Source organism: Barbus barbus (genome assembly GCF_936440315.1).
Source record: "Barbus barbus genome assembly, chromosome: 2".
Taxonomy (NCBI): domain Eukaryota; kingdom Metazoa; phylum Chordata; class Actinopteri; order Cypriniformes; family Cyprinidae; genus Barbus; species Barbus barbus.
The window spans coordinates 35,883,744-35,911,355 of NC_136730.1; the positions used below are offsets into that span (position 1 = coordinate 35,883,744).

The window sequence follows — 27,612 nt, forward strand, 5'->3', positions numbered from 1 at the left end:
TAATTATTTGAATTATTTAGATCATTTTATTCTCTTGACGCAAGTTCTATTAGCATCTAGCATCTACCAAAAAAAAAAAAAAAAAGTCTAATACATGTACTCCATTTGTTTTGTGAAAGAAGTGCCAAACTTGTCAACACCATCAGATGTCACCACTGTACGATTTTCTGTCTGATGGTGGTGACGGGCCAATGATGGAGTTGACATTCAAAGTGAAGTCATCTTTTTTGTGGTTTTCAAGTAATTTTTAATTGTCATTTTTAATGTTAAATATAAAATAGTAGGTCAGTTCTCGACTAAGGATTTTTCTGGTCGACTAGTAGTTGTTAATTTTAAGCATTAGTCGACTAATCGTTTGTTTATTAATAAACCATTTAAATCATTATTATGAGCCTTTAATAAAGCACACGCATAAAGCATGCCACAGCGCACTGCAGAAGTAACATTTTGTAACCTGGAACTTGGATGTGGGAAATAATTACATTAGATCCAAAAGATAGGTTTAGCAACATAGCCCAGATGCTACAGAACACAGTTAGCTGACTAGCTGTAGAAGATTGTGTGCTACGCTAACATATTACTTCACAGGCATTACTGGCTTGTACTTTTACATCCATAATATTATAAATTGACAGTTTATTGCTGGTCTGTCATTTTACAGTGCTGTAATTTGTAAAGATTTCATATTATTTTGAGGTGAGCTTAAAGGGTGCACTACTATGAAAATCACACAGCTACAGTGTGACATAAATAAGAAAAATAATAATTTTATAGATATTGTTAATAATAGTTGTTCATATTAAAATGTATGAACTTAATACATGAACTAGATTATTTATTTAGCAAAATCTTGTCATTTTAATAAATATTACATGAAATATATAAAAAATTTAAGCTCTTCCACATTAACCATCTATGTAAACAGACTTTAAATACAGGTCCTTTTAAAAAAATTTGCATATTGTGATAAAGTTCATTATTTTCTGTAATGTACTGATAAACATTAGACTTTCATATATTTTAGATTCATTACAACACAACTGAAGTAGTTCAAGCCTTGTATTGTTTTAATATTGATGATTTTGGCATACAGCTCATGAAAACCCAAAATTCCTATCTCAAAAAATTAGCATATTTCATCCGACCAATAAAAGAAAAGTGTTTTTAATACAAAAAAAGTCAACCTTCAAATAATTATGTTCAGTTATGCACTCAATACTTGGTCGGGAATCCTTTTGCAGAAATGACTGCTTCAAGGCGGCGTGGCATGGAGGCAATCAGCCTGTGGCACTGCTGAGGTGTTACGGAGGCCCAGGATGCTTCGATAGCGGCCTTAAGCTCATGCAGAGTGTTGGGTCTTGCGTCTCTCAACTTTCTTTTCACAATATCCCACAGATTCTCTATGGGGTTCAGGTCAGGAGAGTTGGCAGGCCAATTGAGCACAGTAATACCATGGTCAGTAAACCATTTACCAGTGGTTTTGGCACTGTGAGCAGGTGCCAGGTCGTGCTGAAAAATGAAATCTTCATCTCCATAAAGCTTTTCAGCAGATGGAAGCATGAAGTGCTCCAAAATCTCCTGATAGCTAGCTGCATTGACCCTGCCCTTGATAAAACACAGTGGACCAACACCAGCAGCTGACATGGCACCCCAGACCATCACTGACTGTGGGTACTTGACACTGGACTTCAGGCATTTTGTCATTTTCCTCTCCCCAGTCTTCCTCCAGACTCTGGCACCTTGATTTCCGAATGACATGCAAAATCTGTAGCCCATTTCCTGCACACGCCTGTACACGGTGGCTCTGGATGTTTCTACTCCAGACTCAGTCCACTGCTTCCGCAGGTCCCCCAAGGTCTGGAATCGGTCCTTCTCCACAATCTTCCTCCGGGTCCGGTCACCTCTTCTCGTTGTGCTGCGTTTTCTGCCACACTTTTTCCTTCCTACAGACTTCCCACTGAGGTGCCTTGATACAGCACTCTGGGAACAGCCTATTCGTTCAGAAATTTCTTTCTGTGTCTTACCCTCTTGCTTGAGGGTGTCAATGATGGCCTTCTGGACAGCAGTCAGGTCGGCAGTCTTACCCATGATTGCGGTTTTGAGTAATGAACCAGGCTGGGAGTTTTTAAAAGCCTCAGGAATCTTTTGCAGGTGTTTAGAGTTAATTAGTTGATTCAGATGATTAGGTTAATAGCTCGTTTAGAGAACCTTTTCATGATATGCTAATTTTTTGAGATTAGGGGGTTTTCATGAGCTGTATGCCAAAATCATCAATATTAAAACAATAAAAGGCTTGAACTACTTCAGTTGTGTTGTAATGAATCTAAAATATATGAAAGTCTAATGTTTATCAGTACATTACAGAAAATAATGAACTTTATCACAATATGCTAATTTTTTGAAAAGGACCTGTATTAACTGATCGTTATCACTTTAAGTTAATCTTTATAAAATGTCTAATTACTTATTTTAACAGCTTTAAGATGACAAAATCGAGACATAACTATAGTTTATGCCCAAAGATGAAAGAGGCATGTCGTCCATCAGAAACCTGTCGTATCTGTCCAGGAAAAAAGCAACTAAAGCCTGAAATAAATTACACAATTTTTAAAATGTGAACAAATTTTTAAAACACCAGGCATCATACACTTAACGACTTTGTAAATGGTCACAAAGGAAAACTGGCCATCATACACTAAAAGACTGAGGATCACACACTAGCTGACTTTAAATTCCTTCCAATCACAACAAACTCACAAAGAAATGCGCGCTTTGTTTCTGTTCATCCCCATGAATGAAATGTTTTGTGTTTTATTTAATTTTTCAATATGTATTATTTAGCTGAACGTGGACTAGTCTTGATGTTCACTATGAATATATAACTGATCAAATTGAATGCCCTGTCGCTTGATTTTAGTGTTTTTTTATTTGTTTGTTTGTTTGATTGACTTTGTACCTTCAAATAAATTTTTTTTTTAAATAAACAAGAATTTTTAATAAAACATGATGTGAGCTTAATGGGAACAGGGGTGTGCTTAAAGGGTACACAAATGTATCCATTAAGCACAGCCAGACTTTTTGTTTTAATTATGTATATCTTCATTCAAATTATTTTGTCATTTAAAATAAAATTAAATATTGTTATGTGAGAGATTCATATTTTATTTTAACATAACTTTTTGTACCGAAACCAATATCTTGTGCACTAAAAATGTCTCAATGTAGATTTTGGTGAGCTTAATAGGTACGTTTACCCTATTTATTTATCATCAGTTGTTCAAATCGCTGTAATAAAATATGGTTATAATGATAACTGTTATTAGGTTAATAGCTCGTTTAGAGAACCTTTTCATGATATGCTAATTTTTTGAGATTAGGGGGTTTTCATGAGCTGTATGCCAAAATCATCAATATTAAAACAATAAAAGGCTTGAACTACTTCAGTTGTGTTGTAATGAATCTAAAATATATGAAAGTCTAATGTTTATCAGTACATTACAGAAAATAATGAACTTTATCACAATATGCTAATTTTTTGAAAAGGACCTGTATTAACTGATCGTTATCACTTTAAGTTAATCTTTATAAAATGTCTAATTACTTATTTTAACAGCTTTAAGATGACAAAATCGAGACATAACTATAGTTTATGCCCAAAGATGAAAGAGGCATGTCGTCCATCAGAAACCTGTCGTATCTGTCCAGGAAAAAAGCAACTAAAGCCTGAAATAAATTACACAATTTTTAAAATGTGAACAAATTTTTAAAACACCAGGCATCATACACTTAACGACTTTGTAAATGGTCACAAAGGAAAACTGGCCATCATACACTAAAAGACTGAGGATCACACACTAGCTGACTTTAAATTCCTTCCAATCACAACAAACTCACAAAGAAATGCGCGCTTTGTTTCTGTTCATCCCCATGAATGAAATGTTTTGTGTTTTATTTAATTTTTCAATATGTATTATTTAGCTGAACGTGGACTAGTCTTGATGTTCACTATGAATATATAACTGATCAAATTGAATGCCCTGTCGCTTGATTTTAGTGTTTTTTTATTTGTTTGTTTGTTTGATTGACTTTGTACCTTCAAATAAATTTTTTTTTTAAATAAACAAGAATTTTTAATAAAACATGATGTGAGCTTAATGGGAACAGGGGTGTGCTTAAAGGGTACACAAATGTATCCATTAAGCACAGCCAGACTTTTTGTTTTAATTATGTATATCTTCATTCAAATTATTTTGTCATTTAAAATAAAATTAAATATTGTTATGTGAGAGATTCATATTTTATTTTAACATAACTTTTTGTACCGAAACCAATATCTTGTGCACTAAAAATGTCTCAATGTAGATTTTGGTGAGCTTAATAGGTACGTTTACCCTATTTATTTATCATCAGTTGTTCAAATCGCTGTAATAAAATATGGTTATAATGATAACTGAAATATGAAACGGTAATACTAACCATGGGGAATTTTGGTCCCGCTCTGGAGCACACATAGTCTCGCTTGTGATCACTTGACACACCCCTGGTCTAGATCATTTTCTTCTTTGAGCATTTACAAAAGTGTTCTGGGTTTTTTAGATGTTTTTTTGGCAAAGTCTAATCTGGCCTTGTTTGCACCTTGTGGTGAACCCTGTATATACCTCTGTATATACTCTTGCGAAGTCTTCTCTTGATTTTAGACTTTGACAGTGACATGCCTACCTCCTGGAGAGTGTTCTTTACTTGGCTGGTTGTTGTGAAAGGGTTTTTCTTTACCGTGGAGAGGATTCTCTGATCATCCACCACTGTTGTCCTCTGTCCAGGCCTTTTTATGTTGCTGAGCTCACCTGTAACGAATGAAGTTGGTAGCAACCACACCGAATACTGACAGTCTGTTTCTTCATTGGTTACTTCCTGTTTGGCACCATATTTAAACCATGCAGGCCCATATACCCACTGCGATGTATTGCCAGTTCTTACTGCTTTACCAAGCGTTTCTCATCCAGTTTTGCTCTATTGTTATTACCATTGTGCCTACCTTATTTGACCACTGCCTTTTGGATTACAGTTTCTGCCTTGTTGAACTGACTTCACGTTTGCTTGTAACCAGCCTGTCTCACCTATTACGATACAGCCTTGTGATTTGGATTTGTTTGCTGAGTGTTAATAAACTTCTTGCATTTGGATCTTACACTGGCTCCATGTTGTCGCCTACGGCATCCTCACAGAATACTTTGCCAAACATTGATCCAGCGGAAGTCTCTCAGCTTCAAGCGGCGTTCGCCTACCAAAGTGAGCTGCTCAACAGATGTCAGGAACAGCTGGTGCATCTGAGAAATGCCAATGACAGTCTCACGCAATACATCTGCTCTCTCTCCACTTCTCAAAGCTGTCCGGTAAGACTCGCTTTACCTGACAAGTTTGATGGCTCACCAGAACTATGTCGAGGGTTTATTCGTCAATGCAAGATTTTCTTCACTAGTCAACCCAAAACTTATAACCAAGAATCCAAGAAATGAGCTGTGGTAATGTCGTTTTTAACTGGGCAAGCTTTTAGATTGGGCATCCGCTGTCCGGGAGAGTGACACTCGCATACAGTCTTCGTTTGAATATTTTATCTCCCAGCTTCACAAAGTTTTTGAGTGGGAGGCAGGATCATCATGGAAAGAATCAGGGCAAAGGATCACGGGGGCCCGAAGTGTCCATCAGTTGTACCCTTCGAAATCCTTTATTCCAAAGTTTTAAGCACTTAGGTTTGGAATGACACTTCAATATGGCGGCCATGATTGTTTTCACTCCGAAGTGCCCTTCGGAGGGCAATATATCCCCTTTGAAGTGTCTGACCAGGGCCCTCAGTTCACCTCAAGGGCATGGCAGGCGTTTTGCAAGCAGTTGGACATCAATGTCAGCCTCACCTCGGGATATCATACTGAGTCTAATGGTCAGGTGGAGAGACTCAATCAAGAAATTGGATGTTACCTCAGGACCTATTGTAGTAGCGAACAGGACTGTATGTATGTATGTATGTATGTAATTGACACACACACATTGTTTTAATATTGATGATTTTGGCATACAGCTCATGAAAACCCCCTACATCTCAACAAATTAAAAATGTTTTTGTATTGGTCTTATGAAGTATTCTAGTGAATTGTTGGCCTTCTGGAAAGTATGTTCATTTATCGTAATTTCCGGACTATTGAGCGCACCTGAATATAAGCCGCACCCACTGAATTTTTAAAAAAATACTATTTTTAACATAAATAAGCCGCTCGTCTATAAGCCGCAGGTGCCTAAAGCTTTAGTTGTCTTTTTGCACTGAGTCAATTCCTCACGCTGTTGTTTCCAACATATTATCACAGACTCATTAAGACCAAGCTCCCGTGCAGCAGCTCTATTTCCTTTTCCAACAGCGAGATTAATCGCCTTCAACTTGAAAGCTGCATCATATGCATTTCTTTGTGTGTTTGCCATGATGAGGGTGACAAAATGACTACCATAATCAGAATGATGGGAAGTTTGAGCGCGCTCGATTTAATCTAAACAGTAAACAAAAAGTTGTTTGACCTTAAACCGTTCGGCAATTTCATTGGTCTAATGAAAGCTTCATGCAGCCAAAAAAACTGAGCACGTCACAGAATTATTATTATTTTTTTTTTATTTTGAAAGCGGGAAAAATCCATATATTAGCCGCTTCATTGTTTAAGCCGCGAGGTTCAAAGCGTGGGAAAAAAGTTGCGACTTATAGTCCGGAAATTACGGTACTGTATATGCACTCAATACTTGGTAGGGGCTCCTTTTGCTTTAATTACTGCCTCAATTCGGCGTGGCATGGAGGTGATCAGTTTGTGGCACTTCTGAGGTGGTATGGAAGGCCAGGTTGCTTTGATAGCAGCCTTCAGGTCATCTGCATTGTTGGGTCTGATGTCTCTCATCTTCCTCTTGACAGTACCCCATAGATTCTCTATGGGGTTCAGATCAGACGAGTTTGCTGGCCAATCAAGCACAGTAACACCATGGTCATTGAACCAGCTTTTGGTACCTTTGGCAGTGTGGGCAGGTGCCAAGTCCTGCTGGAAATTGAAATCAGCATCTCCATAAAGCTTGTCAGCAGAAGGAAGCATGAAGTGCTCTAAAAATTTCTTGGTAGATGGCTGTGTTGACTGTAGACTTCAGAAAACACAGTGGACCAACACCAGCAGATGACATAGCAGCCCAAATCATCACTGACTGTGGAAACTTCACACTGGACTTCAAGCAACATGGATTCTGTGCCTCTCCACTCTTCCTCCAGACTCTGGGACCTTGATTTCCAAATGAAATGCAAAACTAACTTTCATCTGAAAAGAGGACTTTGGACCACTGAGCAACAGTCCAGTTCTTTTTCTCCACAGCCCAGGTAAGACGCTTCTGACATTGTCTCTGGTTCAGAAGTGGCTTGGTAGCCCTTTTCCCGAAGAAGTCTGAGCGTGGTGACTCCAGCTTCAGTCCACTCCTTGTGAAGCTCTCACAAGTGTTTGAATCAGCTTTGCTTGACAGTATTCTCAAGCTTGCAGTCATCCCTGTTGCTTGTGCACCTTTTCCTACCCAAATTCTTCCTTCCAGTCAACTTTGCATTTAATATGCTTTCATACAGCACTCTGTAAACAGCCACACCTTTCAGTAATGACCCTCTGTGACTTACCCTCTTTGTGGAGGGCGTCAATGTTCATCTTCTGGATCATTGCCAAGTTAGCAGTCTTCTCCATTATTGTGGTTTCAAAGAACAAAAGATACCCGGAATTTATACTGTAGGGATGGTCATTAATTGAAACTCAAATGTAAATATTGTAGGTTCCAATGTAAGCTCTAATCATCAAAATTAAAACAAAAAAACTTTTGAAATGTTTTACTTTACATGCAATGAATCTAAAATATATGAAAGTTTCACTTTTTGAAATAACTTACAAGAAACAAATGAACTTTTTCACGACATTCTAATTTATTGAGATGCACCTGTACATACATGTGTGTATATATATATATATATATATATATATATATATATATATATATATATATTGTGGCGGGAGGAGCCAACGACAGACACAGTGGGCGTGGCGTCAAGCCTCGGAGAGGTTTTTATTAAACAATAAAAAGGGAAAATAAAGTGTCCAAGGGGAAAAGTGTCCAAATAAACGGGGAATCTGGTGTCCTCGTTGTGCCGCGGGGCTAGTGAAGGAGGGCGGCGAATACGGGACGGGGTGGTGATGATGGACAGGGGGGAGGCAGCCGACTCGTCACCCCCCCCCCCAAGCGACATCCCCATCTGAGGGTCGCCGCCCACGCGGGAGTGCTATCTTCCTCAACCAGGCTCCAGCGGTCGGCAGGGATTCCTCTCCGGGCAACTCTCCCTCTCGCACCGCGCCGGAACCGGGACAGAGGAACCGGGTATTAGTTATCAGCCTCAACCAGCCACAGGGTAAATGACAAATAGAAAGAACGTCACTTACCCCTTTGGTGGCTGGGAGGCTGTCCCCGTCCTTCCTCCGTCCCCGTACGGGCTCGACGGCTTCTTGCGAGCGAGAGGGGATGACGCCATCTGATGTTGCCCAACTGCGCTGTCTAGGCTCCGCCTGCCCGCATTCTCCACCACTGTGGCGGGAGGAGCCAACGACAGACACAGTGGGCGTGGCGTCAAGCCTCGGAGAGGTTTTTATTAAACAATAAAAAGGGAAAATAAAGTGTCCAAGGGGAAAAGTGTCCAAATAAACGGGGAATCTGGTGTCCTCGTTGTGCCGCGGGACTAGTGAAGGAGGGTAGTGTTCATCAGGGAAGGGTCCAGGGAAGGGGCGGAGTCCGGTGGCCGCACGCGCTCCCCTCTCGGGGCTGGGAGCGAGTGGCGGCGGCGTCTCTTGCGCGGCTTCGTCCATCTCTTAGGTTCCTGGCGCTTCTGGGGGACTCGGCGGCCCGGCATCCTGGCCCGTCAGCCGCCTAACGGGTGCGGCAGTCCTCCTCGACGCTCCCTTCCTGGACCCACGAGGACACCAGCGTGCATGCACGGGGAAGAGACCGGTCTCTCGAGGAGAGGCGCGCTCGGCGTTTAAACGGCGGCGGTGATGAGGCTCTATTCACATCAGGTGCGCCTCATCACACGCCGCCAGCCCTATGTTAGGTGTTCAGCGCCCTTCCTCTCTCACACACCCACTCCCGTCGGGAGACTGGTGAAGGGCGGCGAATACGGGACGGGGTGGTGATGATGGACAGGGGGGAGGCAGCCGACTCGTCACAATATATATATATATATATTAGTGCTGTCAAACGATTAATCGCATCCAAAATAAGTTTGTTTACACAATATACGTATGTCTTCTGTATATATTTATTTTGTATATAAAGACACACACATACAGTATATATTTTGAAAATACATTTATTTACATTTTTATATTTATATTCAGATAATTTATATTATATAAAAATATATTTAATATATAAATATAAAATATTTTTCTTAAGTATATACATGCATGTGTTTGTATTTATATACATAATAAATATACACAGTATACACACGATATGTAAACAAAAACTTGTGCAGAACAAACTGTATGGCCTAGAGAGCTGAAAGTTTGTCAGATGGTAGTAGTCTGGCTCGCTACTCTGACGCAAAGACTCGCCCCAATCAGCCTATGGGGTGCGCTACAGTGAACAGAAACGTGAAATCGTTCATAACTCCTAGACCGCTTATCGTAGACTCAAATATCGTAGACTCAATGTTATATTTTTAGAATCCTTGGGTCAACACGACATTAGATTCGCCCTGCGAGGTCCGGTTTTTCCGCAAAATTTTCCGCAAAAATGTCCAAAACCTACATTTGCGAATTAGTCCTAGGTTTTTTGCCCAATCTGAACCAAACGACTGCAGAAACATTCTCTTGACAGTGAATATCAATAATTATCAAACAAAGTTGAAATTTCAACTTACTAAATTTCGCAAAGGTGCGCCAAAACGTTCGAAAGTGGGGTCCAATTTTATAATAAAGGCTATAACTTGTGAACAAAATTAGATATCTTCACCAGAGCTCAATCTTTGGTCAAATAAAAATTTGGTCAGTATGGGCTGAGGCCCATACTGGACTTGCGTCTGCTGAACCGCTCAGTCAGAAAACTGAAGTTCAAGATGCTTACTGTCAAGCAGGTCGTGTCTCAAATCAGGTCTGAGGACTGGTTTGTCACGATAGATCTCAAAGACACCTATTTCCATGTCTCCATCCTTCCTTCTCACAGGAAGTTCCTGAGGTTCGCTTTCGGGGGCAAAGCGTACCAGTATCGGGTTCTTCCCTTTGGCCTAGCACTCTCACCCCGCACTTTCACCAAGTGTGTGGATGCGGCACTGGTCCCGTTGCGACAGCAGGGTATCCGCATACTCAATTATATCGACGATTGGTTGATCCTTGCTCGATCAGAGCGGTTGGCGATTCAGCACCGAGATGTCGTTCTCGCCCACATGAAAGACTTGGGGTTAAGACTAAACGCCAAGAAAAGTGCGCTTTTTCCAGCTCAGAGAACCACTTATTGGTGTGGGATTCGACCACGATGCAGGCTCGGTTGTCCCCTGCTCGGATCGAGTCGATCCTCACGGCAGTCATGAGAGTGCGAGAGGGCCAGTCGCTCACTGTCAAGCAGTGGTAGAGGCTGCTTGGGCTTATGGCAGCTGCGTCCAACGTGATCCCGTTCGGCCTGCTGTACATGAGATCCCTACAGTGGTGGCTCAAGACCAAGGGGGTTTCCCTAAGTGTCACGCTGTATTCGTGCCTTAGACATGTGGAGGAACCCTTGGTTCTTGTCTCAGGGCCTGGTGCTGGGAGCTCCTTGTCGCCGCGTGTCAATTGCGACGGACGCCTCCCTCACCGGTTGGGGTGTGGTCATGAGTGGCCACCCTGCCCGCGGTCTGTGGAGTGGTAGCCACCTGACGTGGCATATCAACTGGCTAGAGATCCTAGCTGTGTTCCTTGCACTCAAGCACTTCCTCCCAGACCTAAGAGATCACCACGTGCTGGTGCGCACCGACAGCACGGCACTGGTCTCTTACATCAACCACCAAGGAGGTCTGCGGTCGCGCCCCTTGTAAAAGCTGGCACACCAGATCCTTGTGTGGTCCCAGGGCAAGCTCCTATCATTGAGAGTTGTGCACATTCCTGGGCATCTCAATGTGGGAGCAGACGTCCTGTCGAGACAGGGGCAGAGGCCCAGGGAATGGATGCTTCACCCCGAGGTGGGGAAGCAGATTTGGAGAGTTTTTGGCCAGGCACAGGTGGACCTCTTTGCGACTCGAGAGTCAGCACAATGTCCCCTCTGGTTCTCTCTAGCTCCTCCAGCTCCTCTGGGACTGGACGCTATGGTACAAACTTGGCCGAGGCTTCGTCTGTACGCTCCCGGGAGTTCTGGCGAGAGTGCGCCGGGACGAGGTCAGTCTACTGTTAGTAGCACCGTTCTGGCTGGGCCGAGTATGATTCTCGGACCTGATTTCTCTCCTCGAGGGCACCCCGTGGCGGGTTCCAGTCAGGAGAGATCTCCTCTCACAGGCCAGGGGCACCATTGTGCACCCTCGCCCGGAGTTGTGGAAGCTGTGGGTGTGGCCTCCGAGGGAGCACAGCTCATAGCTTCCGGTCTGTCAACCGAGGTTGTCGAGACCATCCTCCAATCCAGAGCTCCCTCCACGAGGAAACTGTACGCCTTGAAGTGGAGGCTTTTCACTTCTTGGTGCAGGGACCGCCAGCTCGACCCAGTCAACTGCCCAGTTGGTACAGTACTGGAGTTCCTGCAGGCCCGTTTCTCTGCAGGGTTAACCCATTCCTGGCTGTGGTTCTTGAGGCTCTGTGCAAGGCACCTTTCGAGCCTATTGAGGAGATAACTGAGAGACTCCTCACCATCAAGACCGCTTTCTTGCTGGCTATCACCTCTCTGAGGAGGGTGAGTGGCCTTCAGGCCCTGTCTTCGGCCTCTATTGACTTTGCGCCCGGCATGGCGAAAGTATTTCTCTACCCCCGCGTGGGGTATGTACCTAAGACCCATCGGTCGTACCACAGCCAGTCGTACTCCAGGCCTTCTGTCCTCCTCCCTTCAGGGAGCCAGACCAGGAGAAGCAAAACTGTATGGTATATGTCCAGTGCGAGCACCGGGCACGTACATCCACAGGACATCCCTGTGGAGGAAATCGGACCAACTGCTTGTGTGCTATGGTCCCCCTAAGAGGGGTCATCCTGCTACGAAGCCCACTCTTAGCAGGTGGATAGTGGATGCCATCTTTCTGGCATACGAGGCCTCTGAGCGTCCCCCGCCGCTGGGAGTCAGAGCGCACTCGACCCGAGGTGTGGCAGCCTCCAAGGCCCTCTGGGCAGGTGTCCCGGTTCAGGACATCTGCAACGCTGCTGGGTGGTCCACGCCCCTGACTTTCGCCAGGTTCTATAACCTCGACATCCGAGCCACTCCAGGCTCATCCGTCCTCTCGTCCTGACACCAGGCAGGGACTTGTCAGTCTGGCGGCGTTGGTATCTCATTCCCATAGCGTCTCCGCATTTGTAACCACAGGTTAGCATTCTATGTCCCTCTGAGCTGCATTAAAGTATGTGTAAATACATCTAAATGCCACTTCAGATGCATTGCAAAGATAAATTTTGTTGATGCTGATTTCAGTAAAACCTGAAAATGACATATAAACTCTTTAAAAGAGAAGACTTGTACGTATTGTCAATTATCATTTATTTCAAGTATATATCTATGCAACAAAATGTGTGTGTATGTCTGTGTATGTGTGTGTGTGTGTGTGTGTGTGTGTGTGTGTGTGTGTGTGTGTAAATATGCTTATAGAGTTTTAATATACTAGTTAAATTATTTAATGTCAGTGTGTGTGTGTGTGTGTGTTTGTGTGTGTATGTATGTTGTGTGTCTGTGAGCCTATTCTCCATTTTGGATGCGTTTAACTGTCAACCATACATCCAGGTTGGCCAAGACCACCTTAAGTGCTTGAACCCCGGTAATCGCTGCTTGCAGCTATATTTATTATTATTATTATTATTATTATTATTATTATGGCACATTCGTTCTTGCTCTTTGTATATTTTACCTTTTATTATTACCCTAAGGCAGTTGTGATAAATGTGTAAAATTTAAGAAAAATGCATTTCCTGTGTTGTGTGTTTGCTTAATGGAGTAGTTTTCAGTTTAGGGCCAATCCAAAATATACCATGTTCATTTGATAGAATGACAAATGATAGTTTTGTTTGTTGTGTTTGGACAAATGGTACATAAATGTTTGTGATTTGTATAAAACCCTTTTTCAGATATTTTAAAGTTTTGAGAAAATTATTTGCATGATTTGTAATTTGTATGAAATTTCCTGACCACTGAGCTCACTGTGTTAACTGTTTTGAGAACAGTGACCTGAGTTTGGAGAAATGTGTCAAATCGACTGAGGAAAACTAATATCATAAAATGCAGATCATTTGTCATCATATGTTAATTGATCTTTATACCACAGGGCTGTCAATCTGATTGGTTGGTGAACCTTCTAAGCTGTGCGCTTATTTTCCAACAAACACACAGCTATAAAGTAGTGCCAGGTCTGACTTACAGTTTAACTATTAGTAGAGACACTGTAGTTAGTAGAGAGATGTTGAGACACACAGACTCAGGTACAATAATTCACACAGGCTTAATCTCGATCTCTCTCTCTCTAATAATTACATTAATGCATTAGTGTGCCTGTCATTGACAGGCCTCCATTATTAGCTCTAAAATATAATTTTGGAATTGGCACCAGAGTCTTTGGATGAGATGCATAAGAAAGTAGTTCTACACACAAAGAGTGTTTTATGAACAAAAACTGAATAAATATCTTGAAATAAAACATCTGAACAATGACTCTGTGGCAGGGACAGACTGGCCATCTGGCAGACCGGGCATTTTCCCGCTGGGCTGACTTTTTGGGCCGGGCCGATACATCTTCTCATACCATATTTGTCTGATCGGCCCATAAAACTCTTAGCAGCCTATAGTTTTTTCTGCCAAAATAGTTGACGGCGCTGTGGTCTTTGCGGCAGTTTAATGTATTTGTCAAAAAAAGTCGGTTTAGGTTTTTTTTTTCCCCCCAGACAGACCGGCCCATGAGACATTTAATCAGCAGCCCATTGGTTATTTTCTTAATTGACATTGGGCTGACCCAATCACATCTTTAAACAACTCCCCTTTTGGGCTCTCTCGCTCTCTCTCTCGCTCTCTCTCTCTCTCTCTCTCTCTCTCATACACACACACACACGCAGTGGTGTATTGTAACGAAGTAACAATACTTCATTACAGTACTTAAGTATTTTTTGGGAGTATCTGTAGCCTACTTGAGTTTTTATATTTCAGTCAACTTTTACTTTTACTCCGATACATTTCCCCGAAGCATATTCGTTACTTTCAACAAAATAGTCAGAAGAACACAGACTGCAGGAAAGCAGGTTTGAGAATCAGTGGTCTGGCGTTTGTAAGTTAGAACAGCTTTGCTTATCTGCAAACCGTGCAAACAAGTGCGCACACAATCGCGGATGATTCATTTTCCACTCAAAGTCGAGTCTGGGGTGTGTGATATACAGTATATCTTCTGCAATAATAGGGTAAGTGTTGTTGTAATGATGTGTGATCTGACATTATCAAGTAGGCTATATCATCAAATCACACACAGAGTGCATGCACGTTGATTTATTAATGTATTAAAAAATTCCAGGCATTCTAAATTGTAGATGGCAAAAATGCTTCTGTATGCTTTTTATACTTATATAATATAGTTAACTTCTAAATTTTGCACATATCACCTGGACTATATCTATATCACACAAAGAGTACAGTTTTTCTGCAGATATCAGCATGAACACATTTAATAATCATTTCATACAAGTCCAGTAAGCAATAAGTGACTTACATTTTAGACTTATTGCTTGTTTTTGCTAAATTTTGCCAAAGAAAATAGTTCCAAACAAAGATCACAGCACTGTTTTGCGTCTCTGAGCAATGGACGATGTACTTATTGAATGAATCCGCTTTTTGAACGAATCGGTTGAATAAATTATTCAGTGATTCACTCATTAACACCGTCAAATGCTCTGTTCCTGAATGAATCAGTCGTTTGAATTAATCGGTTGAATCTCAATGACCCACTCATTAATGGTCACTTTCTGTCACCAAAGTCTTTGCTGTCACCTACTAACGGTTTTAATTTCACATTTTGACTATTTTTTTCATGTTTTAAATTATTTCAAATATCAGTATTCAATGTTTTATGTTAAAAAAACAACATTAGGCCTATTTATGCATCTGTAACTGCAGTTTAAATGCATCCATGTCCCCTCTGAGATACATTAAACTGTGTAAATAAATACATCTTAATGCTATTTCAGATGCAGATTCCAGAAATGTTTTCTTATGTTGGAATGAAAGACACCAAGTACCGGATGAAGTGTTTCTTATTCTTACCCAAAAATACAAAATGGAAGAAAGAGTTCAAACTGAACACAATCTTGCTAATAAAGCTGTATGAATATGTATATATAATATATATATTTATTTGCTTCTTTTCCATTTTGCATTTACTTGTACTTTTACTTTCAATACTTAAGTACGTTTATCATATACTTTAAGACTTTTACTCAAGTAATATTCTAAACGAAGACTTCTACCAAAGTAATTTTTTGGTAAGATACCTGTACTTTTACTTGAGTATGGCTTTCGGGTACTTTATACACCACTGCACACACACACACACACACACACACGCAGGATGCCTTCTTATGCTTTTAAAGGTTCATCCAAGGAGTTAACAAATTTGACTAAGTAAGTTTACAGTTTATATAATGCTATACTATGGGAAACAGTGATCATCTGATCAACAATTTATCATGTCTCTTCCCTTTCTCCCTCAAACACACAGGTACATACACAGGGTGTCATAACTATATAGGCCTATAGTTTTAGGATTCATCAGTGTGGATTATAGTTTTATTTTATTAATAAATTACACTTTTTAGAAGTTTTTAATGTCAACTCTCACCCTTTCCTACCTATTATTATATGGCTTTAGTGCTTTTATGGAATAGAAGCTGGTATACATATTCAAGAGCGTGCAAAGATGCTACCCTATTTTGATCGTATGTAGTGGGCCGGTCTGGGCCAAAATACCAGGGCCGTTTTTTTGTCCCAGTCCAACCCTGCTTTGTGGTAACCGTGGTATAAATGGAATAATTGACTCTGCACGTGGTCACATCACCACCTTTCACTAATTCAACTGCCCATCATCAGTTATTCCTTATACAAAAAGTGAGACATTCATCTCCAGATGATTTGTTGTGTTTCAGTGTATGAATTAGGCCTGCGTATGTCTGGTAGTGAGTAAGGTTTATTTTAAATGGATGCATTCCCTGTTCATTACATCAGAGGTCATGTAAAATGGCTGTAACTTGAGTCTCATATCTTAATTGAAAATGAATTTAACTCCAGAAGTAATCTGACCAAGCTATGTGCTTTAGTATACCTTGATGCTTGAGATTATAACCTTTTTATATTCACCACTGCTTAATTTTCTTTCCAACAGGGTGACAGAGGTGAACGGGGTGAAAAGGTAAAACGTTTTCCCTCTCAAAGTTATCTGATAATTTTTTTGCTTTGTTTTTTATTTGTTTGCTTATATATTTTTTGTGAAATGGTCTTTTGTGATATGCAAAGCTGGTTGATAGCATAACTGTAATAGAGTAACATCAGTAACAATTACTTGTTTACGTAGGATATATATATATCCTATAGATATATATATATATCCTATATATATATATATATATACAGGAATATATATATATATATATATATATATATATATACAGGAATATATATATATATATATATATATATATATATATATATATATATATATATTAGGGGTGCTCCAATTGATCAGGTACCGATCATTATTGGCCGATAATCGCTTTAGGATGTTTGATCGGCGGTCTCTAAAAGGCCGAATAAAAAAAAAAATAACAATCTCTAGCTGATGACGCGCGTGCAGTGAGAGGTTTGGCATGACATGCAGCAGCACCTTCTCTGTCAGGCGCGGGTGAAATAATTATAATGCTGAAGGTGAGGTGCGATTCATATTTATTCATTAAATAACATATAAAGTAATTTGAAACTTTCTGTGAGACATCATGTCATAAACAGCCTGTGTGAATCACCGCGTGTGCTTTCCCTCTCAAAATGCGCAAATGGCTTCAAATCACATCGCGTCTGCATTATAAGCCAGCTACAGGCTGCGTAGTTGGCACAGGAATTGTCATTGCACAATAGAAGCAGTGTCGCATCGTTACTAAAGTTTATAAATTGCTTTTCTTCTTAATTCTTGCCAGTGTTTAACCATTCAGCTCTCGCGCGCTCTCCTGGAGACCGTGCGCTCATGCACACTCGCAGCGCACATACATAATGCCAGGTTCACATGACTCCATTTGCCGTGTGAATGGTGCGTAGCCTATTTTTCCGCACTCATCATGTAACGGATCAGAGTGTTAACACTGCACGCGGTTGCGGTCCGGTAGTGCGTTCCAGGAGCCATGTGTCTGCAGCAGTGCAGAGATAATTTTCACACGGAGCCTATCTTTGCTGTACTGCACGCACTGAATTAAAGTGACAGCGCATTGTTTGCGGTAAATATGAATATGGATTGACATGAAAATGTAGTAATTACACTATAAATGCATATAGTTAAAGTCTACTGTGTTTCAGAGTCATCACGTGGCTTTTTTGGCTAGGTTTAAAGGAAAAGAGCACTTTTAGATAAACAAGACAATAATAGATTCACTCATGGAAGTATGGAAAGCAAAGTTCTTTATGAACCGCAGGATTGCTTGTAATAAAGATTTAAATGCAAAATAAAATTCAGTAGAGCTGACAGTTTTCTGCCAGTCATAAGTTAATTTAGATTGTTTGTGATAACATAAGAAAAGTAGTTTAAATGTTTTGCCACTTGCTTGAGCAACTTAACATATAAATCTAGATGTAGCCTAAATGCAAAGGTAAAAAGCATTGAATAAAGTGTTTCTTATATTTATTGCATTTAAACACCTCTATAAAGATTGTATTACTGTAAAAGAAAAAAGGATCACAATTAAAAAGCATTTTCAGTAACAATGTTTGGATTTGAAATCAAAATAATGGTTGCACAATTGTAAAAACAAAAATGCACTGGATGATCAGACATTTAGGTGAGATAAATATACAAGTAAACTTTTGTGAAATGTCTTAAAAAATGCCCCCTCCAATCCTCAAATTAAAAAAATTCTCTCTCACAAGAATCACCTAAGAGGGGAATTTGACCTACCTAAATTAAAATGGTGTGCTACACACACAATTTAGGTGTCTTTGGAAAGAAAACACTCTATTCTTTACTATCCATCATCCAGAGTTGATAATACTCAAAAAGATAAAAAGTTATAGACACTGACGTGCCTTTAAAAATGTTTTTTCCACACTGAATGTTATTTATTTATTTTTTTTCATATACAAATACATGAAATAAGTTCTGGAGCAATCCAGAAAAGTAATGGGTTGAAAGTCACGTGTCTCGTGAGTTTATATTTCAAATTTGATACCATGAAAAATTAGATTCCTGCAATCATTTTTCTGAGAATATTTCTCAGATATATGGTACATTATATTACGGGGCTGACGAGACGTGAGACATGCGGATCCATGTGCAAGGCTTTATTAAAAAACATGGTCAGAAAACAGGCAGGGTCAGACAGTGGCAAACAGGTATGGCAAGGGCAAGACACAGCAATCCGTGGAGCAAGCGTGGGTCGACGATCAGTGAACAGTATCCAAAGGGGCAAGGCAGAGAGATAATCCAGAGACGAGAGCAATAATCCAAACGGCAAGGCAAAGGGGTAAATCCAGGAAACACGGGCAGGGTCAGACACGGCAAGATAAACAAAGCAAGGCAAGACAAGACTATAACAATGGCTCTGTAAAGTTGCTATCTCTAGATAAGTGATAAACGCTAACAATACTCGGCCCCGAGCAAGAGGAAGTCCCAGACTTAAATACAGTGATACTGATTGAGAAATGGTGATCAGGTGTGGGCGAAATAGTGAACAGCTGTGAATGTCGTCAGTGCAAAGGATTATGGGAAATTGAGTCCAATGTGTTGTGAGTGAAAAAGTCATAGTGGTGAACAGGTGACCTCTAGTGGTGGTTAATCGGGAGAGCATGGACCAGATTCGTGACACATTATGTGGGGAGCTGAGCAACTGTCCACGCTGCTGTCGCCACAGTCTGACATAAACGGGGAGAGTCGATTATTCAAAAATAACTGTTTTGATCTGATCATATAGCTAGCCTAATAATTCATGGGTCTGAGTGCAGTTATTGGATAACACTATATTGTAGACAGATTGGAGATTAATCCTAATAAACATGCCGTTACAATTGAAACCACTACATTAAAATACATTTAAAACAGTGTATTATTCAGCAGCGTGCAGATCCTCGTTTATGTCAGACTGTGGCGACAGCAGCGCGGACAATCACTCAGCTCCCTCACATAATGTACCATATATATATTATAACGGAAAACATATATTTTTTACGACATATCTCGTTATTACGAGAAAAGATCTCGTTTTAACAAGAAAATTATATCGTTTTTACAATATAACATCTCATTATTATGAGAAAAGATGCCGTTATTACAACATAATTGAATGGAAAAAATATCATGCCTGTGGCAGCAATGCGTCACCATAGATAGCCGTCATAGAATCGGTAATCACACACTGATGTGCGTCCATACAGATGGTAATCATGCAGATACAGCCACATTTCCCACAAAACACACATATATGAAAAATGTTGAAGAAAAAAAAGAAAAAGAGTTATTTGTGAAAAAAGGCGATCACTTAGTTACGCCCCAGTCAGATGACAGCTGCGTCACAGCGTGTGTCACGCGCTGTCACGAGAGAGTGCCAAATTCAAATAAACAATATTCTGTGTATCTGTGACTTTTTTTTTTTTGTGGCACAGTATGCTACAACACCGTATTGTTTTTTTTACCACCAAGACGCTGTTTTTGAGCGTAATTTATTCCATAACGGACACAAACAATAACTCTGCTGAAGAAATGAAACGTAAACAAAGGAATTACCATCCAAATTACAACGTTATTGTTTCGTTGGACTAAAAGTGCTCTATGGAATGTTGTTCCGTGGACCCTTATCTTTCTAACTAAACCGGGATTTGCAGCAGTGGATGCGTTTGTCACTCGTTATTACAATGAATCTGGTATGTACTGCTTTTTTATTCTGCATGTTTTGATGTCTACTGCTTACACAAATGTAGCAAATACATCCCTTATAAGCTTTCCGTCCAAAAACAGCGATCTGTCGTAGATGCTTGAGGCTTAGACCTTTAACTTTATCTTAACTTTGTCCTGTTTCACTTAATTTATTGTAAACAATGACATGGGCAAACAAAGAGCGTTTGGTGCACTGACGTCTTGGTGCGAGTTAACAGGTTAAAAAGATCGGTATCGGATCGCCAGATACTGCTTTCTGTGATTTTCGGCCTCAAAAATCCTGATCGGAGCACCCCTAATATATATCCTACATAAACAAGTAATTGTTAACTATGTTACTCTATTACAGTCATTGTAACGAGTCGAACAAGACGTGAGACGTGCGGATCCATGTGCAAACTTTTAATAATACAAACAAGTCCAAATACAAGAGTCCAAGGGGCAAGACAGAAAGATAATCCAGGTACACAAGCAGTAAACAGGAAACGAGACTATAAACAAACTAAACTAAGACTTACAAAACACCGAACTAAGAGCTAGACATACACACAGACAGGTTAGCAGAAAACACAGGACAGGCTCGGTAAGGCAGTTAACACTTGGAGAGTGTTAAACGCAGGACCAGACTCAGAGCTAGACATACACACAGACAGGTTAACAGAACACAGGACAGGCTCGGTAAGGCAGCTAACACATGGAGAGTGTTAAACGCAGGACCAGACTCAGAGCTAGACATACACACAGACAGTTTAACAAAACACAGGACAATACACAGGCGGGATCAAACACTGGTGAACAGACATGGCACGGGCAAGACACAATAGAGAACAAAACACAGAAGGGTGAACAGCATACGCAGGATAAAGCTCGGCAGAGAGGAAGAGGAAGTCCATGGTTTAAGTAGATTGTGTGATTGTGTGATAGCTCTCAGGTGTGAGCGTGATTAGTGCAATCAGCTGTATGTGTGTCGTCAGTGCAATGATGGGAATTGTAGTTCAGTGTGCTGCGTGGTGTGAGAGTCAATATGATGGAGAGGCGACCTCTGGTGGCTATCGAGCAGAAGGCCACAGATTTGTGACAGTTATGTTATCAATATAGCATTTGTTATGAAAAAACAACCCCCAGCACATTTAGAATCAATACCTACAACATGCCACAGTTCAAATATAAATCTACAGGGAAAAATCTATACCCCTAAATGGGTGGTTGATTGCGATTTCTAAAAACTAGGGTTCACGTAAAAATCTATTCATATATGAATCACAATTCTGTCTTCTAGCAATTTTAATGGATTTAGAAGTTTCAAAATCGATGTTCTAAAGCAACGGTTCTTAATCCTGTTCCAAGCGTCCCCTGCTCTGCATCTCTCTCTCTATCTCATTCAGATCGTCAGATCAGCTCCAACAAACTGTTCCAATTATTTCACATAGAAATGAGAAGCGTTATACACGGACACACGTGCAGTTGCTGTGCTGTATTAAAACTTTAATCAGAATAAAACTGTATATTAAAAGCTAACAGAAGCAGTAGCACTTACAAATAACAATGAATCTAAAAGTATGAACCAACAACAAACAAACATACAATTAAGAGCCATGCTTGCACAAGTACTGCATGATCCTCTTTACTAATATCCTCTGCGTCTCAATCGGGCTCACATTGATAAGCAATATAAACGACACCATTGTTTACAACACAACCGGAGCACATGCCGCTGGGGCGAGGGGCGGGACGTTTAGACGTGCGCTAGAGGCTGTTTAGCCAATCACAACACACTGAGCCAGCTAACCAATCTGAGCCCATCGTGTATTTCTGAGGGAGGAGCTTCATAAAATCAGGAAATAATCGGGGTGTTTATCAGAGAAGGGACAGAGACAGAGGACAGGGACAGAGTAGAATAAAGGTAAATTATGTTAAAAATAATGTGTTTTTAAAAAAACGAAGCATGAACATGTTTGACTGCACCCCATAAACACAATCAAGCCTAGAAAAAAAAGTCAACCACCCCTTTAACAGATTATTTCATAAATTCTACAACAAATTAGACCAAATTTTACACAATAAATAATCCTACAATAAAACGTGATACTCTAGTAAAAGTGATCATGAGTAGTTTAAAAAGATTTTAATAGGCCTATATGTTAGTTCTGGTTCAAGTCTTTTTAGTTTATTTGCGTTTTTTAGATACTGTTCGACTTTCTCCATAGATTTTTAATGTAGCTTAATTAAGTAGCTTAATTGTTTAATTTCTCTAAATAATTAAAAAAGATGACACATTTTACCATCAGCTTTGCGATAGGAATGGCTCGCGCAAATGTTATCACACTTCTCGAGCGCTCTGGTGTACGCACACAGAGTATACAGTGATTCACGCGCTGCTTCAGTCATATTGTGCTGATAACTGCTCTGTTCGGTTGGTAAGTAAAGTTAGAGCTTATAAAAGCACTGAAGGCGTGATTTAAACTATTAATTAATAGCCTGATTGTATAGGTTTCCATTAACTGTGGTATAAATGGGGGGGGGGGGGGGCACTAGCAAACTAGCAAAACTTGCTAGTTCTGGTTATTGGGAGGGGGTTATATCCCCCTATCTCCCCACCTAAACTACGCCCCTGTGATGGGATATGCACATATTTGCTGTTAGAACAATATAATGTTACACTCAATGGGCCTCGTTCATTAAACACAAGCAGAACACATTTTTATGTAAATCGTTCGTAAGGCTGTTCTGACGTAAATTTTTGGCTTCATGAAAATGTTTGAATTTTCAAAACAGTTAGTACGTAAGAAATTTACACCTGCTCCCTACCCACGTGTAAGTAGTGCGTAAAACATTCTGTGTTCTTTTTGGCAAACTGATGACACTGAATTTTGATGCACTGCCATTATAATATTTTACAAGCTTGTTTGCTTTGTTTTTTTTGTTTTGTTTTGTTTTTTTTTGTAGCTGAGAGTTGATGAACTGTTTAGCTCCAGTTTATCTTTGGCGCTTGTCACTGTCACTTTTTAGCCAGCCGTCCAATCAATGGAGGAGGGGCGGGACAAATACCACACCGACCAATCATCCTACTTGAACAACAATAGAGAAGTTAATATTACTGTGTACCAGTTTGTAGAACGGGAAGGAGGCAGCGGGAATCGACAAACATTTCAACAATTTACTAATAAAAATAAACAAACACAAAAGTAAAGCGACAGCCCCTCACGGACGACTGCCCCACACAAAATAAAGTCCAGGCCTGGTCCTCTCTCGTCTTGAACTGTCGTCACTCCTCCTTTTATCCTTCCGGAGCTCCTCCGTGGGACTTGAGACTGGTGAGTGGTGCAGGTGCTGCTCATTATCATTAAACTCCACCGGCCTTGCTCCGCTCCCAAAGCTCTCGGCCCTGCCCCACTCATTACATACCCCCGTCTCCCCTCGCAGGCTGGGGGGGCCAATCAGGGTGGCTGCGGCGTACCGGGGGTAAGGACAGACGAGGCGATAGAAAAGGAGATGGAAGGATGAGGAGAGACAGAGGCGAGAGAGGAAAAAAAAAAACTCTTTCCAGTTCCCGGACACACTACCGCTCGGTCCTCAACCAGCTGAGAGGCTTTCACTCGTGGTGCCATGCGATGGTACTGGACATCCTTTGGTGGACGGTTCACCGCTCCTCCACCTCCTGGCGGACAGCAATGGCTTCTCCGGATTGAGGGCAGCTGGCAGCAAGTCCCTCGTTCCCTGCTCCTTCCCAACATGGCGGGCGGCAGCAGGTTCTGGCCTCCTGGTGAACGGCACCAATTTGTCCGCTCCCTCTTGGGCGGCAGCCACCCCTCCTGGACCATGGAGCACGGTAGCGAGCCTTCCGTCGCACCTGTTGCACAATAGCTCAAGCACCACTGCCTCGGGCAGCCATCGGTGGTCTCCGCTCCTTCATGCTGCCCTACCTCCTCAGCACCACGATCCCCCTCAGCAGCGAGGGCTCTCTGACAGCATGTCAGGTGGCTAAAAACGCTTTGGCTAAAAACTGCTGCTGACGTGAGCCCGACAAGAGCCAACGAGTGGAACACACCAAACAAACTAGCCCGACCATCGCTCGCCGTCAGCCCGACGTTGGCCAACGTTGGCTTGGTGTGTCTTAAGTTCATATCAACTCTAAGAAAGAATATTTTCGTGGCCACAGAAAATACTTTCCTAAGTATTAATGCATTAGAGCAGGGGTTCTCAACCTTTTGCAAGCTGGGCCCCCCCAAAGCTGGTTCATTGCAGTTGGGGCCCCAGTGCCGTGATTTGTTTAGCGGCCGTGATTTGATGAGATTTATAATTTTCATGGATTGGTTCAGCACGGAGTCAAAAAGAACCGGCATTTTTTTAGCAGCTAGTGCTTCGCGATGAACCATGCAATGTGTCCATTTCACAAGTGGAGCTACTTGCTGAACGCGAGCAGCTAGCCTAGGCCACGCTCACGCCCCGTCATTGCCTGCGCACCATCCGTGCATAGGTCAACGCATCGGTCCCAAGCCAAACCATTTTCATGGATAAAAATATCAAGGACATTGAAAATGGCTTCTCCTGTAGTGTGCGACTGAAGAGGCCGGCAAAACAGGACATACACAATAGGTGTATTTAGCAGAGCATTCAATGAAATTGAATAAACAAATATAAAAATAAAACACTAGATAGACTGATTCCTAAAGCAACTGTATTAAAGGTTTTCAGTCAAGAATAGTGAGTGATTTTTCTCTTTGCGTTTTGTTGTTTTGTTAATGTTAAATGAATAGATCCCCCAAAAATAAATATTCTGTCATCTGTCTGTCAATTCTGTCATAATGTTTTATTTTTATACCATCATTTACTCAAAAGTTGTTTTAAACCTGAATGCGTTTCTTTCTTCTTCTGAACATAAATGCTATTTTGAAGAAGGTGGAAAACCAAACAGTTGCTGGTCCTCAGTGACTTCCATAGGATTCTTCTTTCCTATTATCAAATTCAATGTGGACCAGCAACTGTTTGGTTACCCTCATTCTTCAAAATATCTTCTTTTGGGTTCAGCACAAGAAATTAATAGAGGTTTGGGACAACATGTGAGTGAGTAAATAATGACAGAAATTAAATTTTAGGGTGAACTATCCCTTTAATGACAGTCGACAGCACGTTTAGTGTCCTGTCCCTTTAAGAGCTGCACGCATCTAATATACAGGCACACATCTGTTTCTCTCTTAACTATTTACTTTTATTTTAGAGATAACCAACTGAGTCTGTATGTAAACCTTGTGTGTTTGACAGTATTAGCGCAAAAGACAAGTTAGTTGAGTAATCAGGCGCTGTTAGACAGGGTTTTTAGTGTCCGTGCTTCAGGTGTATGCGCTCAGAAAAAGCGCACATCAGACCAGCGCGCGAATTAAACATTTAACCAGCAAGGCTTGTGTGCAAATAATGTACTTTTGCGATCGCGAATAAGTGCAGTGTCCTGTCAGAGTAACTCTACTGCTGTATGTTGTGTTGTACAGTATATAGAGACAGAGGAGCCAGAACTGTTTTTGACATAATGTGTGCTGTAGCACCATACTACGATATTTCTTCAAAAGCAGATCGTGGAGACATTTTTATCGTCCACGATCAAAAATCGTCATATCGCACACCCCTAATTTGAATACAGTTTAGCAACATACATCACACGACCTGACGACCAAGAGAGCTGACAATTGACCATCACTTAATTTACCATCACCTCACGGTTGAAAATGTGACACTGATTTCATATGACAGTTCAACAAACAAGTTAATAATATTAAGTCACTTACATTTTTGATGAAATTGTTTTGGTCTATTTTAGCAGCGAAAATAGACCCGATGAATCCAAACAAAGATCACAGCATAGCGCATCTCACCAAGTAGGGCTCGCTGCATCCTGCGGTGGACATGCAAACCCCGCCCACATCCAAGTGTGACGTCACAAGCCACGCCCATACCAATACAGTCACGCCCACGTCAAAATGTTACGTCAGAAACCACGCCCTATAATATACGTCACCTCTTGTTATTCCCCGGGAAACCCGGAAGTAACGTTTTGTCCAAGCAATTTGCAGCAGTTTCTGGGATCTAAATAAAATAATGTTGCCTTTCGTTTTACTAATACACGTTTTCTTATTTATTTAAAGGATGTCTAGGCTAAAATGGCACAACTTAAATGTAATATATTTAATATGTCTAATGTACAGAGCTGATTTCTCATCACAAGAGCCTGTAAAACACTTAAATTTGATTAAATGATTAAGGTTGATTAAATTAGGCTAATTGTAATAAAAAACCTCTACACCTTACCTTATTCAACCTTATTGTAATGAGATAAATTCTCATTTATTACTATCGATTTCGAACTACCTAAGACACCTTTTAGATTTATAAAATTTAAAAGGGATAATTAGATTTTGTTATTGTAAAAGTCACAACACATTGTTATAATTTATAATTGTCATTTAATTTTCTAAAGTTGTGTTGTTCCACTTATCATCAAGTGTTAACATTTGAATGAAAGGATTGACAGTTCTCCATACAGTATGCAGTAGGAGACACATACATTTGCTGAACAGAGATTGCTTGCTTTGATAGATTATAACAAGTAACATGACATTGACATTCAGGCCTTGTTCATCAACAAAACGTCATATGAAGTGTGTCCAGGTCCTCCACATATTTAAAGATGAATAAACAGACATCCCTTGATTCATTAGGTATTTTTATATTTATTATTTTCCAAAAATAACTAAATACATTTTTTTACAAAAAATATGTTCTATAAGAGATATGTTTCAACTATCATAAATGAACAGCTGAATGATCAGATAAACAGTTCTTGAAATGCAGTACACATACATACATAAACTACACAGAGAGATTCATTGCTTTGTTAGATTATTCACAGAAACATGGCATGGACTTTCAAGCCTTGTTCAGCAACACAATTTGATATGAATGTGTCCAGCTCCTGCAGATACTCAAACAATCAGAATATCGTATTGTACAGATGTGCTATATACAAATTATGCAAGGGAATGTGGATAGATGTATGATATATTAAATCAAAAACATATGTATAATAAATATAAGTATGGATAATTTGGTATTGCACATATTTTATTGCACAGTGGGGAGAACATTTAACTGTTTGTGAGGTAGATATGGCCTGAGGGAAGAAACTGTTCCTGTGTCTGGTCGTTCTGGTGCTCAGAGCTCTGTAGCGTCGACCAGACGGTAACAGTTCAAAGAGGTTGTGTGCTGGA

General features: G+C 40.6%; 1 protein-coding gene across 1 annotated transcript in view; it reads left to right on the forward strand.

The window, feature by feature from the left end:
- The window catches only part of col25a1 (collagen type XXV alpha 1 chain), a gene marked incomplete at its 3' end in the record, with an annotated part of 457,976 nt that overhangs the window by 355,111 nt on the left and 75,253 nt on the right, over nt 1-27,612 (forward strand). The window lies entirely within an intron of this gene.